The 17,633-nt window shown below is 48.8% G+C and overlaps 1 protein-coding gene across 2 annotated transcripts in view; it reads right to left on the reverse strand.

Moving 5' to 3' along the window:
- The window catches only part of ADAMTSL4 (ADAMTS like 4), an 81,060-nt gene extending 64,674 nt beyond the window's left edge, over positions 1-16,386 (reverse strand). The window contains exons 1-2 of one of the 2 annotated variants that reach the window (XM_081891298.1): positions 16,034-16,386; positions 14,277-14,391 (exon numbers count right to left, since the gene is read on the reverse strand). The gene's annotated coding sequence lies outside the window, so the exon portion shown is untranslated. The remainder of the gene's footprint in view (positions 1-14,276; positions 14,392-16,033) is intronic. The other variant, XM_081891299.1, reaches the window with a different exon arrangement.
- Between the last annotated feature and the right edge of the window lie 1,247 nt (positions 16,387-17,633).

Raw genomic sequence — 17,633 nt, forward strand, 5'->3', positions numbered from 1 at the left:
TGCAGAAAGGGGAAAGAAAACAAAAAGGCTGAACCAGCGTAAGTTCTTCCTCCTCTTGGCCTGGACAGTTACAGTAACATTCCCCTCGTATTACTTCACCAGAAGGAGCAGAAATCGTTTAGCTGTTTGGCCGGGGTGTTTGGAAAAGAACGGAGCGCTCTCGTTCCTTGGGAAATAAAAGAGCAGCGAGCCGAGGGGAACTTGAAAGCCAAGGTTAAACACACCACACCATTCCCTCTCTGACGGAGCGGGCCAATTCGACACCCCACCCCGCCCTTCTGCGATTTGGCAAGCAGCTTGCGAGTGCAGAGGTCGCGCTTCAGAGCGATCAAGAGACTAGTCCCTGGGGATAGAAGGACTGTTCCTTCGAAAAGCACACCACAAAGACGCCTAAACTTCTGCCCTCTCTTATATAGACACGCACCCTAGTTGCCACCTGGGTGCCCTTTATGTTCCCAATTTTAACCTGTATAGAATCATAGCAGCCACGAAATTCAAAGACGCCTGCTTCTTGGGAGAAAAGCAATGACAAACCTAGACAGCATCTTAAAAAGCAGAGACATCACCTTGCCGACAAAGGTCCGTATAGTTAAAGCTATGGTTTTCCCAGTAGTGATGTATGGAAGTGAGAGCTGGACCATAAAGAAGGCTGATCGCCAAAGAATGGATGCTTTTGAATTCTGGTGCTGGAGGAGACTCTTGAGAGTCCCATGGACTGCAAGAAGATCAAACCTCTCCATTCTGAAGGACACTGGAAGGACAGATCCTGAAGCTGAGGCTCAAAGACTTTGGCCACCTCATGAGAAGAGAAGAATCCCTGGAAAAGACCCTGATGTTGGGAAAGATGGAGGGCACAAGAAGGGGACGATAGAGGATGAGATGGTGGGACAGTGTTCTTGAAGCTACCAGCATGTGTTTGACCCAACTGTGGGAGGCAGTGGAAGACAGGAGTGCCTGGCGTCCTCTGGTCCAGGGGGTCACGAAGAGTCGGACACGACTAAACGACTAAACAACAACAAGAATCATCAAATTTATTTTTATTTTTTTAGTTTAGAAGGGGCACCACTGAGGTCATCCAATCAAGCCCATGAGGGATTCTGGTGGCGACAGGGATCTAACATCTCTTTCAGGGGATCTCTGGCTTGTGCATCAGGGCTCCTCATTTTGCCAGGCCAAGCCCACCCTGCCAATCACCTGAAAGCGCCTATGATGCCAGGTGTGTACAGGTAAAAAGGGCGTCTGAAAGCAGCAGCAACAACCAGCTGATAATCAGCAGTCTAGAAACTACTGACAATCAGCTGATTGTTTTGGGGGGACAGGGGGCGGGCAGGTGTGGAGGACTCCCTGGTCCTGAATGGGGTAACTGTGCCCCTGAAGAACCAGGTGTGCAGCCTGGGAGTCATTTTGGACTCACAGCTGTCCATGGAGACGCAGGTTAACTCTGTGTCCAGGGCGGCTGTCTATCAGCTCCACCTGGTACGCAGGATGAGACCCTCCCTGTCCGCGGACTGCCTTGCTAGAGTGGTGTATGCTCTAGTTATCTCCCGCTTGGACTACTGCAATGCGCTCTATGTGGGGCTACCTTTGAAGGTGACCCGGAAACTACAACTAATCCAGAATGTGGCAGCTAGACTGGGGACTGGGAGCGGCCACCGAGACCACATAGCACCGGTCTTGAGAGATCTGCATTGGCTCCCAGTACGTTTCCGAGCACAATTCAAAGTGTTGGTGCTGACCTTTAAAGCCCTAAACGGCCTCAGTCCTGTATACCTGAAGGAGCATCTCCACCCCCATCGTTCAGCCCAGACACTGAGGTCCAGCGCTGAGGGCCTTCTGGCGGTTCCCTCATTGCGAGAAGTGAGGTTACAGGAAACCAGACAGAGGGCCTTCTCGGTAGTGGCGCCCATCCTGTGGAACGCCCTCCCAGTAGATGTCAAAGAGAACAACAACTACCAGACTTTTAGAAGACATCTGAAGGCAGCCCTGTTTAGGGAAGTTTTTAATATTTAATGCTGTATTGTTTTTAACACTTGATTGTGAGCCGCCCAGAGTGGCTGGGGAAACTCAGCCAGATGGGCGGGGTATAAATAATAAATTATGATGATGATGATGATGATGATGATTATTATTATGGCTGACAAAACCTCAGCTTCTGAAGTTCCCCTTGATCAGGATATCAATCGGGCTTTGAAGTCCCGACCACCAGCTGGTTGTTGGGACTTCAAAGCTCCACGTTACCTGCCAAGCATTGTGATGTCAAATTTGGCCCATAGTGGAGTAGGGCAGTTCTCCTCCACTGCACTATTTAAGCATCCCCAGCAAAGGAGAGCCCACCACGTCCTGAGGCAGGCAGTTCCACAGATGAACAGCTTTCCCCATGAAGATCAAGCTTCTAATCCACATGGTTGCAAAAGCAGGCTCAAAAGGGCATGAAAACAGAAGGAATCAGCTGGGATATGGAGCCATTCAGCTGTAGCTAGAAAAAAACACAATGCAAATGTGTGCCATTTAGCTTAATATATGCAAGCTGCAAAATCTGGATTTTCCTTGTGCAGTATTTGGGGAAAACCCGGGAGCAGGAGGTTTGAGTTTTGAGCACAAAGACCATCTGCATACCATGCCCCCGAAACAGACATAACTCAGATGCAATGGCCTGAATAATCTATGCAAATTAAACTCATTTGGGCATAATTTATTCCGCTCACCATGGGGGGGGGGGAGGGCAAGGTGCTGCAAAGACCACCAAGGATCCTGACGTCTTGCAACTCAAAGCCCTGATCGCCCTTAACCGAGCTTAAGAACCTAAGAAGAGCTTGCAGGATCAGGCCAAAGGGGTCCAGCATTGTGTTCTCACCGTGGCCAACCAGGTGGGAAATCTGCAAGCAGGATTCAAACCCAAGACCAACTCTCCCCTCCTGCAGTTTCCAGCAATCAATCAAAGCGATAAAACGGCACCTCCTGGATGCAGTGCGGATGTCCCAGCACTGAACAATGGCCCTCTATCTAAAAATAAAGTAAGGTTCCAGTCCTCATGTTTCTGAAGAAAGATACCTTCTGCATGCAAACCAGGTTCTCTACCGCTGAAAGGTCCTGCCCTCTCCCCATGCCACATTTGTCAAACTTGTTTTCAACTGGGTGGGGGGCATTTCCTGGGCACCCCCCACTGACCCCTCAAGCCACCCTTTCCTTGGCTCACGGGAGCCGAAAACGGTTGCATGGGGACAGAAGCGTAGTGCTGGAGAGTTGGAGAAGACCACAAGTGCCATTTAGCTCACCTCCCTGCAATGCATGAATGTTTTGCGCAGTGTGGGACTTGAATCCGTGACCCATGAGATTAAGGGTCTCCTATTCTGCTGGCAGGGATGCGGGTGGCGCTGTGGGTTAAACCACAGGCCTAGGTCTTGCCAATCAGAAGGGCAGTGGTTCGAATCCCCGCCACGGGGTGAGCTCCCACTGCTCGGTCCCTGCTCCTGCCAACCTAGCAGTTCAAAAGCACGTCAAAGTGCAAGTAGATAAATAGGTACCGCTCTGGCGGAAAGGTAAACGGCGTTTCTGTGTGCTGCTCTGGTTCGCCAGAAGCGGCTTAGTCATGCTGGCCACATGACCCAGAAGCTGTACGCCGGCTTCCTCGGCCAATAAAGCGAGATGAGCGCCGCAACCCCAGAGTCGGCCACGACTGGACCTAATTGTCAGGGGTCCCTTTACCTTTATCTTTATTCTGCTGGCAAGGCTGCTCTAGGTGAATGGGGGCAGCCGGAAGCCTGGAGGTTGAACGCTGGGTCAATTGCATTTGCACCCCACCTCCAAGGTGGCATGTGTGGTTCTCCCCTTCCTCACTTAGCCCCCACAACAACCCTGTGAGGCAGGTTCGGCAGACAGGCAGCGACTGGCCGCCCCACTCCAAGGTCACACACAGTAAACTTTGCGGCCGGGTGAGGATTCGAACCCAGGTCTGCCTAGTCCGACCCTCTGACAGACGCGTCCTGCTGGCGATGGGGAGAGGGCCTGTGAATCTGGTGCAGCCTGGGTGGCTCGGTCTCCAGCTTGGTGTATTATGGGATGTTGAAGACCCCCTCTTCCTCCAGGTGCAGGAAACACCCCTCCACAAGGCACCTGCTCCAGAGCTTGAGATCTCTGCCAGAACGAGCGGCTGATGTGCTGGGAGGAATTACGCCACAAGAAGTCTTAAAAAGCAAAATTTGGAATGGAGAGCCTTCGGAGAGGCTCCGATCCGTGCTCCTCGCTCGGCTGGAACATTCCAGCTCATCCTGTCGTCCTTGGGGAGCCAAGCTTTGCCGACCTACGCAGGGAATGAGGAGGAGTTTTTGGGTGGGAGAGGCGTCCAGGCCGGCTGACAGAGCTCGCCTCCGTTGGTCACGCTTTGGTGTGACGGCTACCGAGGGACCCCAGAAGACCGGCGTCAACGTTCGGAGGAGGAGGAGGAGGAAGGGCCAGGAGGACACGGCCTTTCTCTGAAGGGACTTGCCAGCTAGGCCAGAGGTCTTGGCAAGCGACGTCTCCTCCCCACGCGGATCGCAGCCCTTGGCAAATGCCTTTCTCATACTTGCGCCACTGCGATCCTGCCAGGGCACGGCGATTCCCTGGAATTTGAGGTCCCTTTTGGGAGGAAAAAAGAGCCTTGCCTCAAAATGGAAGTGGGGGAGTTTGGGAAAAGGTTCAGGAAAGGGCAAGCCAATCCGTCAAGTGCTTGGGGCTTCTTAATGTGGAGGAAAGGCGAGCGAGAAGCAGCAGGGTGGAAGTTTTGGAAATTATGCATGGAAAGTGGAAAAAGAGAGAAGTTTTCTTCCTCTCTCTTAACACTAGGATTCGTGGGCATCCAAGGCAGCTGATCGTGGAAGATTCACACAATAATAATAATAATAATAATAATAATAATAATAATAATAATAATAAATTTTATTAATACGCTTTCCTCCCCGGCCAGAGCTGGGCTCAGGGCGGCTAACACCAATAAAATTCACCGTAAAAACATAATGCGGGGAAAGAGGGGTGGGGGACAATTTAAAATACAGGATAAAATGCAATTTAAAATGCAGGCTCATTTTAAAGTAGCTGATAAATCAAGACCATAAGGGGAGGGAAACACAGGCGTCAGACCAAGTCCAACCCAAAGGCCAGGCGGAACAGCTCCGTCTTGCAGGACCTGCGGAAAGATGTCAGGTCCTGCAGGGACCTAGTCTCTTCTGACAGAGCGTTCCACCACGGCGGGGCCAGCGCTGAAAAGGCCCTGGCCCTAGTTGAGATCAATCTAACCTCCTTGAGGCTCGGGACCTCCAAAGTGTTGTTGTTTGCGGACCTTAAGGTCCTCCGTGGGGCAGACCAGGAGAGGTGGTCCTGTAGGTACATGGGTCCTAGATAAAAGGAAGTCCTTTACACAGTGCATAGCTGAACTGTGGAACTCACTTCCACAGGAGCCATTGACTGCTACCAGCTTGGATTCCTTCCCGCCTTGAATGCTGGAATGAGGTCTGTGGAAATGTCTATTGCCTTCCTGGAGGTACATCAGGCGAGAGGCGGAGCCCTGTGGGTCAAGGGGCGGGGCTTCTGTTTTTGGATCTGACTCAGCATTTCGGGGGAGGGGGCTGAGTCATGTTTTCTGCCCAGCTTACCACTGTGTGCTCACTGAAGGAGGTGGGAAATAGCAGACATAAGGCTCCATTCCTTTAACAGCTGCTGAGCAGGCAGAAATCCAACAGGTGGTGCTTATTCAAGCACACATATTTATTTAAGGCACGTTGCTTTCGCGCAAAAGGTGTGCAGTTGGATCAATGTCTTTTCTTAAATAATAATAATAATAAAAACTTGATGAAAGATTAAGGTGCCGGGGTAAAAATCTGGTTTTGGGAAGGACGTCTAGAAGAGAGTCACAATCGGTTCGCTGTGCTTCGTTTTTTTAGCTCCTGAGAAAAGAGATCTCCTTTCTTTTCCGTGCTAGCTTCAGGCTGACACAGGAAAGGGATTTAAAAGGGTTTGCGCGCAGGATTAGGGCCTAAAATAAAAGGTTGGGGTCTTAACCCTTGGAAGGCTGGTGGTTTCCGGAGCCCACCAGCCTGTGGGAGAAGGAATTAATACCGTCATTCAGTCTCTCTCTCTCTTGCAAAAAAGAATATATATATATTTTAAATCTTGAAGAAACCTTGAGAGTTGCAGAGGTGTCCCAACCCATGCCATTCTAGCCTTTTCAGATGTGGGGGCTGCCTTTAAAAACATGGAACAGGATTGTCTTCAGATGGCTAGGGGGTTGGATAATGCCGTACCCTCCAATATTTATCCAATGGAAATAGGGAAATCCTAAGGAAAAGCGGGGCATTCTGGGATCAAATCATGAACCTTTTCTAAATCAGGGATGTCCCTGGAAAATAGGGACACTTGGAGGGTCTGAGAAATGTGTTTTCTTCCTCTCTCGTAACACTAGAATTTGTGGATTTTAAAAAAATGTATTTCGTGCAGCATGGAACTTTGGAACTCCCTTCCACAGCAGACAGCAATAGTTGCACACCTATTCGGCTTTAAAAGAGGATTAGACCAATTTGCGGAGGAAGAGAGGGCTATTGATGGCTACTAGTCTTGATGGATATTCTCTGCCTTCACAGTTGGAGAGACATCACCTTGCCGACAAAGGTCCGTATAGTTAAAGCTCTGGTTTTCCAGTAGTGATGTATGGAAGTGAGAGCTGGACCATAAAGCAGGCTGATCACCGAAGAATTGATGCTTTTGAATTCTGGTGCTGGAGGAGACTCTAGAGAGTCCCATGGACTGCAAGAAGATCAAACCTCTCCATTCTGAAGGAAATCAGCCCTGAGTGCTCACTGGAAGGACAGATCCTGAAGCTGAGGCTCCAAGACTTTGGCCACCTCATGAGAAGAGAAGACTCCCTGGAAAAGAGCCTGATGTTGGGAAAGATGGAGGGCACAAGGACAAGGGGACGATGGAGGACGAGATATTGGGACAGTGTTCTCGAATCTACCAGCATGAGTTTGACCAAACTGCGGGAGGCAGTGGAAGACAGGAGTGCCTGGCGTGCTCTGGTCCAGGGAGTCACCAAGAGGCGGACACGACTAAGCGACCCAACAACAACAAATGCTGCTGAATTGCAGTTGTTGAAAGCCACAGTGGGGAAAGGGCTCTTGTGATGGGATTTCCTAGTTGTGGGTTTTCCGGGCATCCGGGTGGCCTCTGTGAGAACAGGATGCCGGTCTATGTAGGCCATTGGCCTTGATCCAGCAAGCTCGTTTTATGTTCTAATGGAACCTCCAGGGCCAGAGGCAGTCTATCTGTGTTCCTAGGTTTCTTAAGGGCATTCGGCTCCTGTGAGAGCAGGAGGCTAGGCTATACGGGCCATTGGCCTTGATCCAGCAGGGCTTCTTCTTACGTTCTCACGGCGGGGCCAAGAAACGTTCTGAGTGGGATTCTCTTTTCCACCGCTCAACAATTCCTGCAGATGGGAGGATCCCCGTCCAGCCGTGATTGTCCATCTGTTCATTGTTAACCGATGAAGCAATGAGGGCTGTTCTTTCGCTCTCCGTCGAGGGAAAGGGAGAATTTCAAGCGCTCTTCATCGCTGCTGCTGCTGCGTTCTAAAGGAAGGCTTGAGGACCAGCCAAAGCCTCCTTCCCTGTGGGGACCAGACTGCGCGAATGCAAACAGCGGTAGGGCACGGGTGCGAATTGAGGGTTAAACAACCTAATACTGCAGCAGCAGCAAACTTCAGAGAGGATGGAGAAGGGAAAGGAATATTCTTTGTTACAGAGCACCTGGCAAGCACACACAGAGAGACCCATGGCCAATGGAATGAGTAATGGTTTCTCCCATGTAAACACACACACACACAAAATTGGGTCAAAACCATCCCTTCCCTTTGGCTGGGGTGCAGCTGTAAGAGTTCTGTCATTTCACGTGCATGGAAATGTCAAACACACTCCAGGGCTTTAGACTTGCCTACTCACCAGTGGTGACTCAGCAATGGCTACAAGCGACCAGGCCATTTATGATTATTTAATAATAATAATAATAATAATAATAATAATAATAATAATAATAATATCTATATACCACCCAATACCTGCAGGTCTCAGGGTGGTTGCAACACAAAATCACAATATAAAAACATGAAACGCACAATAAAAACATGTTTTAAAAGGGCATTGAATGTCAATCAGCCAAAAGCCTAGTTAAAGAGGAACAGTTTTTACCTGATGCCTAAAGGTGTATAAAGAAGGCGCCAGCCGAACCTCCCTGGAGAGAGCATTCGACAAATTTTAAAAATTTCCCCATTATTATTATTAATAATAATAATATTTTGCAAGCTAGAAGAGAGTTGGCCCTTTTAAATTTCTGCTTTTGGGGAACAAATCTCTTCAATGTCATACAAGTTTTTCCTCCCCAGACCTTGCAGTCAAAGAACTTGATCCTAAGGCTGTGGTGCAGAAACCTCTTCATATATTCATAATAACCAACAACACACACATAACAAATCTTGTCCGGGAACTCATTTCTGGCACTGCTTGTTGATGCACAGACAGAAATAACCTGAAGCAACCTGAGGACACAAAACAGTTTCCGTTACTTCCAGGTCGCCGCAGAGCGCAACCCGAAAATGCTCTACCTGAAGCAACTTCAGCTTGAGGTACAGGGACCGCTGACCATTAGGTCCAGTCATGACCGATTCTGGGGTTGCGGCGCTCATCTCGCTTTACTGGCCGAGGGAGCCGGTGTACAGCTTCCAGGTCATGTGGCCAGCATGACTAAGCCGCTTCTGGCGAACCAGAGCAGCGCACGGAAACACCGTTTACCTTCCCGCCAGAGTGGTACCTATTTATCTACTTGCACTTTGATGTGCTTTCGAACTGCTAGGTTGGCAGGAGCAGGGACCGAGCAACGGGAGCTCACTCCATCGTGGGGATTCGAACCGCCGACCTTCCAATCAGCAAGTCCTAGGCTCTGTGGTTTAACCCACAGCGCCACCCGTGTCCCTTGCCTCAGGTATAACTGAGGTATAACTGTATAATTGGTTACAGTTATGCCTGAGGTATCACTGTAACCAATTGCGTTGGAGACGCTGTTTTCATCTTCTCCTTGATTCTTTCCTCCCTGTCCAACATACAGACACCCATTGGGCTTTTCTGCCTGTGCTCCCTAAATCACCCTGCTGCACCTGGGCAGGTCTCTCCAAAGGCTCGCTCATCCCTTCAGGCGACAGACACCCAGGGAGGCTGCGAAAAAGGGAGGCAAGCAATTCTTCCACTGCGTCGCAACTGCTTTCAACGTGTCAGCCAAACACACACACCTTGGCTCTCCACCAGGGTGGTTTTTTTTATACCTGGAAAACATTACCCATCTTTTCCCTCCCCTCCCCTCCTGCAACCTGGAACTGAACTCTTTTTTTCTATTATTGCCAACAGTTGTGCTGGAAGAGGCAGCACGCCGCTTGCAAACCGTGACAAACTGCTCAGCGACTACTGGGCGGTGGAAAGGTGGTTTGCGGATAATGCCAGAAGTAATTCCATAAATGAATTTGAAAAATACTGCTCATTTGGAGGCCCATAGCTCGTTTCTGATTCTCCAAACTGTGCATCAGGCAAGCAAATCATCCCTTATATCATTTCTCTGTCTTCACCGTCACTATATCTACGGTGCAGGGATGAATGACTTCAGGATTTGGCCCCAGAAACTGTGCCAGGACTCAGTCCTGAGCTGTTATATTGGTTAGTTCCTCTAGGCATATTTAGAGTGCTAATCCATCAGTTCCTGAAGTAGCAGCAATCAGGCTGCACAAACCAGTGGATAAGTTTTTCAGCGCAGACATCAATCTAGCAGGGCCATGTTTGCCTCTGCAAAATTAGCAACCTCTAGGGCAAATACAGGAAGTTTCAAGGAAATCTCTGGCAAGGGTTTGGTTTTTGGAATGAGCAACAGCTCAATGATTCTAGCCACAGTTCAGAGACAGCAGCAAGTTGCCTCTGAAGGACTCGTGCAAAGGAGAGACCCTCAGGCTTGTGGCTCGCCATTGTTCCCTACGAAAATTCAACCAGATTTCTCGTTGAAAAGCAGATTCCTTCTGCGCCACGTTTGTGTTACAGCTATGATGAGGACCTATTGGCAAGGCTCTGTGACGTCAACAATACACCTAAACCAGTCTGCAAAAGGAGAGTGTGTTGTGGCCTGTGTGTGATTCAAAACAAAGGATAGAAATATATACGTACTACAGAACTGCTCAGGATAACGAACGCCATGTCCGCACAACTTGCATTTAAAGCATATGGCTTCTCCAAAGAATCCAGGTAGCTGTGGTTGACCCCTCATTGAGCTACAATTCCCAGCACCCTTAACAAACTAGAGTTCCCAGGATTTCCCTGTGGTGAGCATGTTGCCAAAGATTCAAGGGCTACATTTCCAGAACAACCACGGCCTGCACTGCTTAAAAACTGGGAGAATCATCCTTAACCTTCAGCAATGTTAAGCAGCGAAACAAACACACATAAGGAATGTTGGTCTTGGACCCTTTTCTCAGTGTTGATATATCACTTTTCTACGTGCGTTGTACACTCCAGCATCGCAGCCAAAGCTTCTCTCTGGGCAAAATCCCACAGCCAAACATATATGCTGCAATTATATACAAAAAGCCTGGAACTGCTAAAACATCTAATCCCGAAACGCCCTCGGAGCTCAAGGAATTCGCCGCCACAGTGGAAGGTTCTCGAGTGATCTCCCGCCAAGCCACAAAGCCACAGATACCCGTGAAAGATTTTCTATTCTCCTTTAAAACAAAAAACACACAAGACAGGCAGACAAAAGGCTTTTGATATAAGTAGGAGCTTGGCGGATGGGGCGGCGCTGGGAAGGATCAATCTGGGAGGCCCTCCCTCAGAAGGGAATTCCAGAGTGGCGGGAATCATCGTGGAAAATCACCGGCTTGATCTCGTTTGCGTAACGAGATGGGAAGGGGCAGGCAGGTGAAGGAAGGCCACCAGAATACACGAGACCTTACCCCTCCATCTCATGCAGAACCACTCCTCTGTCTTGGGCCAGACCCATTCTGTTGTCTATGTTCTGGTCATCTCTAGGCTAGATTACTGTAACATGTTTTACGCGGCGCTGCCCCTGAGGAAAGTTCGGAAACTTCAGCGGGTGCAGAATTCAGTTGCTCACCAGGGCTAGATGGTTTGAGCATATTGCACCGATCCTGGTCCGACTGCACTGGTTGTCAATTAGTTTCTGGGCCCAATTCAAAGTGCTGGTTTTGACCTCTTATGAGGATCAGGACCCCAATACTAGGGCAGGCATATGAGATTTCAAAGGCAGAATTGACGTCCGTTGGGAATTTCTGGAAAGTGGCGCTTTTTGTAAGAAAAGCTCAACAACTTTGGGGATTCCCTAAAAAAAGCTCAGCTATTGAAACACTGCCTCTCCCCATATGAAACCAACCCAGACCCTCATATCTTCTGAGGTCCTTCTTCGTGTGCCTTCTCCGTAAGAGGCCTGGAGGGCAACAGCAGGGCCTTTTCTGCAATGGCTCCCCACTTGTGAAATGCTCTTCTGAGGAAGGCGCGCCTGATGCCTTCATTACTTAGGTGCCAGGAAAAAACATTCCTCTTCTCCCAAGCCTTTGGCGAACAATCTCTAGCCTTTTAAACTGTATTCTTTTCATTTGTTATTATGACTTATATATTTTTGCGTTTTCATATTGTAAACCGCCCACTGATTTTCGGATGGAGGGCAGTGTAGAAATTTAATAAATAAAAAATAAACTAAATTCAGAACCATCTCTCAGACTTTGACCATGCTTGTTCAGAACCCCTCCTTTGACTTTGGCCACACCCATTTAGAACTGCCCGTGTCTTTGGCCACACCCATTAGAACTTCCCCTGTTTTTGGCCACACCCATTTAGAATTGCCCCTGTCTTTGGCCACACCCATTCAGAACCATGCCTCCATCTCTAACCTTTATGGCTTTACACATCAGGAGTAAAACCGCAATTTTGGCTCAATTAGTGACCAATGAGTGGCCTGCTCCCATAGGACTTGCTGAACTCGGTGGAGTTGACTTTTGAGTAAACATGCATGGAAAATGCACTATGCAATCACTTAAGCCAGCTGGATCGGCCCCAAGACCTTGTTAACATGATATTGCTGGTGGTAAATAGTCTTTCTCACAAACACAAACCCCGTTGCTTTCTTCCACAGAGCCACTGGATGAAAAGAATGCCAAATATTGGTGTGTGTGTGTGTGTGTGTGTGTGTGTGTGTGTGTGTGTCCAGCTCTGAAAAAGGGATAGTTAATAATGGAGCCTTTGACAAAAGGAAGCGGTTAAATGCAAGCAGACATGCTTCCTCTTTTGCTCAGCCGGATTGGGCCCAGATAGTCAGGTTTAATAATAATAATAATAATAATAATTTATTATTTATACCCCGCCCATCTGGCTGGGCCTCCCCAGCCACTCTGGGCGGCTTCCGTAAAAACCAAAAATACAGTAAAATATCACACGTTAAAAACTTCCCTGAACAGGGCTGCCTTAAGATATGTTCTGAATGTCAGGTAGTTGTTTATCGCTTTGACATCTGCTGGAAGGCCGTTCCACAGGGCGGGCGCCACTACCGAGAAGGCCCTCTGCCTGGTTCCCAGTAGCTTTGCTTCTCGCAATGAGGGAACCGCCAGAAGGCCCTCGGCCCTGGACCTCAGCATCCCAGAACCTGAGATTTCAGGTCCCAAACCTGAGATCTAGGGGCAGCTACAAATGCGAAAAGATCACAAAGCTTTTGCAATTGCTTTAAAAATAAATCCGTTGCAAATAAGAATATTATATTTTAAAAATGGTTTGCAAAGTGATGCTGGAAATGGTTCAAAAGAAACTTAAGAAAGGCTGGCAGGGAGGGGAATGCGAAGCCGAGATAAATGGCAGGTTCACCCAGCTCTTTATTAGAGGGCTTTTTATCCGGCCCTTTAAAGAATCGATAGATGAGTGAAACCTCCAGGTGCAGTGGCAGTCTACCTCTGCAGCACTGGGCAACAGGATGGGAAATACGAGGGAAGGGAGCTACTTTCTTGCTTTGCTTGTGAGATTCTGGCTGACCCGAAGCCTCGCTCTGGGCTCAGCGAACACCAGCGATCCAGCAGTTCTTGGATTCTTATATAAGAATGCAAGTACTGTACGCAAACGTCTCCACCTACTTTCTCAGGCTTGGATGGAAAAGTACTTGGGGGGGGAAATGACGCACCCCCTCACACACACATATTAAAATCAGCTGCTTTAGGCTTTCCAAAGCTCTGCGGAATGTCATTCTCTCCCCTATCAGGTTACTAACCTCTGGCGATCAGAGGAGAGACAATGGTAACGAGAGCGCACCATTTGACAAGGCGCTATAAAAAGGGGGCTTTTGAAAAAATAGAAAACTCAGTTGTGCGGAGTGCACGATTCGCTCACGAAAAGTTTGCAAGTTCTGTTCCCGGAATCTCCAGGTGATGAGACTCTGCCTGAAACCTTGGAGACAGTGTTGGTAATACTGAGTTCTAGGTAGGGCCTGATTCTCTGCAAAAGAAAATAAATAAAAATAGGCCATTTCCTCTCTCCCTAAAAGGGCACCTCGGTTTGGGAAGATCTGCATGCGATACGACTACCTACATTACAAGCCCGCCGTCACCGTTCATCTACCACACTGAACTCCTTCCCCACATTTATCTCTCTTTTTTAAGCATTCTCTGTCGTGGGTGGTCCGAAGCCAAAATTATTCAAAACACAGAGGCACGAGGAACAAGGGGGTGGGGAGGACGGAAGGAAAGAAAGAAGAAAGTCTCATTGATTTAAATCGGAAAGATTTGACTCGCCCTCTGAAGCCAACAGGACTTAAATTGTCCTGAGCCACTGCTGGATCGCACCCAAACTATTTCCAACCCACGATGTCATTGCAAGACATGAACGGAGCCCCCTTCTCTCCCCGCAACCCAGTTTTAAAAACTTTGACATAAAGTTAAAACAGTCCACAGTGGCAACCACCACCATTGCTTATGGGGCGAATTCGGCCCTGGATATCATTTCGGTCTGCCTCCTCAGAAGACTGTACCTCTGAGCATCTGCAGAGTGCTCTCCCCGAACTGCAAAACAAACCACAATCACCCTGCGCTTTTCTCAACCACAGGGTTGACCTCAGCCACCTTTTCCTTGCCCCAAATTTAAATAAAGCAGGTAAATAAATAAAACCACAATTGATTTTTTTTTAATTTTCTTTTTTTGCTTAGTTAAAAATGAAAGTCCACTAACCTGCTGGCCATCGGTTTGGAGTGAAGAGCTGAGTTCAGAAAAACAGCAGAGGCAGGTGAAGTCTTGGCTGTAGGACGGACAGATGGACGCCTGTCTTTTTAAATGTGCAGGTGATCTAGCGGAAGGAACATAGATGGATGAAGAGTCAAAATTTTGGGGAAGCAGAAGGCAGAAAATTCAGGAAGGCTGTCAAGAGAGGAATAGCGTGTCTCCAAGGTGGAAGAGACACAAGTTTAGATTTTGAAAGGTGGTCAGGAAAGGAAAGTTAACCTCAGAAAAGGATGTCTACACTCAAGTGGGAGAACAGGGAAATGGACATTTCGGTCGATAGCTCCAGACCTAGACGAGTGGCAGAGAGAATAACAGATTGGCTCCGTAGGAATTACCAACACCACAGAGCAAAGCTTAGGATTAAAGACCCCAGGGAGCCTGGTCTAGGGAGTGACAAATCAGTCCTATTTCGCTCATTTCGCCAGTCTTAAATTCCGCATTCCAATCCTTGTGAAAAATTCGCCACTGCTTGAGGGAGAATTTCTCCTGAGACACACATTTCTGCATGCAGTTTTGATTCACAAGCAAATTCCCCTAATGTTTTCATCTGTGTGGCATCTTCATGAATGCATGCATTTTTGGGAATGCACACGTGCATTTTGGTGCGTGTTGTTCTGTGGGAGAACCGCCTTTTGAAATTTGCAGGGGCGCAAATTTCAAAGACTAACCAGGTTTTGAGAAGTGCGAACTGGGTAGCTTCTCGTCAGAATGCAAACGGAATTTAATTGCCATCCCTAGGGCTGCAATCCTACTCAGAACCACCCCCCGGACAGGAGCGCATTCGACGGCAGTCCGGCTTAGCGAACTGGTGGAGCGATGGGCAGAGAATCGGAGCCGTCCAACGAGGGATGGCTGAGGATAAAAGAGTTGGACGCGTGGATGGGAGAGCAAGTCAAGCAGAGCGATTGAGTGACAGGCAGGCGGAATTTAGAAATGGGATATGGGGGCAAGCGAGGAAATGTGGGCAGAGGACTTTGGAGCAGATAGAGAGATGCCCATGGCAGGAAGGGAGGGAGATACAGAGATTTGGTGAGATCAGTTTAGAATCTGGACTTCAAGGTCCGATATCCCCCCCTCGCTTCCTTTCTTCAGACGGTTATATAGTCACGCAGTTATCACGTCAAACTTCCCCCATGCCCTTTCTCATCGCAACAATAACGTGAGTTTCGTAAAGAGCTGCTTTAAAAACAAAACTCTGTCTTGCGGGCGGCAGTTAGGAAAAACAGAATGAAAGCTTCATGAAGGTATATTGAGCCCCACCCCAACCGAAATACCAGCTCAGAATAATAATGACTTGACAACTTTCCTGAATGCAAGTAAACGGAAGGGGGATGTCAGTGAGGAGGGAAGTTCCATTCCTTTACAGTGGTACCCCGGGTTGCAGACGCTTCAGGTTACATACGCTTCAGGTTACAGGCTCCGCTAACCCAGAAATAGTACCTCGGGTTAAGAACTTTGCTTCAGGATGAGAACAGAAATAGTGCTCTGGCGGTGCAGCGGAAGGCCCCATTAGCTAAAGTGGTGCTTCAGGTTAAGAACAGTTTCAGGTTAAGAACGGACCTCCGGAACGAATTAAGTACTTAACCTGAGGTACCTCTGTACTTCCAAAGTTATGACTTTTTTGGGAGGTGGGGGAATGTCTGCAATGTCCCCTACGCTAGCACCCCGGGCTAAAGCTGCAGAGGCAAGCGAAACAAAATACTCACCTGAGCCCCTGGAAACAGGTGGAAGTTCTCCTGGTGTAGCTCTCCTGCCTTCCCCAACCCGATGGATTTCTCTCTCTGTTTCTCTCTCCAGAGGGAGTGGGGTAGTGATGTCTTATCCAAGTCTGTTGTTGCTGCCGCTCCTCCTCTCCCAGCCTCTTCCAGGACGGAGCGCGTGGCTGGGCTGCAGATTTTTTAGGGGACCCCAAGAAGGGCTTGCAAAGAGAGATTCCCCCCTCCCTTCTTTCCGCCTCCCTCCTGGACTCTCTGCACCTCTGCTGGTGGTCCCAGAAAGTCTTGTTTTCCTGGGGAAGCGGGAGTGAAACTTGGGGGCTAATCTGGCCGGCAGAGAGCTGAGACTGTCTCTTCTCTGCGTTTTCTGCCCCCCCTCCTTCTCGTGCTCGGTCACTTCACCCCCAAGCCACCCCCCTCCCTGGCCTGCCTCTGGCCCCTTCCCCTTTTCAGATTCATCGATCCTTCACTCTTCCTCTCCCTTCCTCGCTCTGGCAACACCTCCCTCCCTCCCTCCCACCACGCCCCCCCAACCCAGTAGCTCCACCCCTTTCTCTGCTCCTGGCCAGCCCTCCTCCCTTCCCCCCCCCCTTGCCAGGCTAATATATAGCCCAGGGTGGTGCTGAGGATGGGGGGGGAGGAGAGAGAAAGGAACCCCCCCTCTCCCCACCATCAAAAACAGAAAGTAAAAGGACTGGGCGTTGAATGGAACAACTTCAGGATAAAAACTCCAATTGGAATCTGGCTGGAAGGGAACAGCTGGGTGATGGCTCAGAAGCACAGCTAGATTCGCATCCCATAATGATTGCTTGTAAATGGTTAAGCAGGGGCTGGGATTCAGCTTAACGCTTTAAAAAAAACAAACATTGCAACTAGTAGGGGTTGGGATTCGGTTTAATAGTTTGAAAACCATCGCGGACAGCTTTTAAAGCCATTGCTTGGAGTTCCTGCTCAGAGTAGGCCCATTGAAGTGAATGGATGTGGCTAAATTGTTGTCTGTTTCAGTAGGTCTGCGATCCTGTTTAAATCAGCCCATTAAATCAGAATACAGTGGTACCTCGGGTTACAGGCACTTCAGGTTACATACGCTTCAGGTTACAGATTCCGCTAACCCAGAAATAGTGCTTCAGGTTAAGAACTTTGCTTCAGGATGAGAACAGAAATTGTGCTCCGGCGGCGCGGCAGCAGCAGGAGGCCCCATTAACTAGAGTGGTGCTTCAGGTTAAGAACAGTTTCAGGTTAAGTTCAGACCTCCGGAACGAATTAAGTATGTAACCAGAGGTACCACTGTAATGAGGACTGGAACCTTAATTGTAAAAAGGCCGAAGCTCAGATGGTTGAACACCTGCTTTGTATGCAGAAGGTCCTGGGTTCAGTTCCTCTGACAGCTCCAGGTAAGAGGCCTGAAAGCCTGGTCAGTGTAAACAATACTGAACTAGATGTACTTGTCAGAGATGCAGCCCATTGACTTCAATGGAGTAAAGTGAAGACGTGCCCATGAATTTCATTGGGTCTCCTCTGACTAGGACTAGCATTGGCTACAAGCCTGCCCAAATTATTACGGTATTTCCATAGATTCCTCCCTCTCCCA

Source organism: Podarcis melisellensis (assembly GCF_964234715.1).
Source record: "Podarcis melisellensis genome assembly, chromosome: 16".
NCBI lineage: Eukaryota > Metazoa > Chordata > Lepidosauria > Squamata > Lacertidae > Podarcis > Podarcis melisellensis.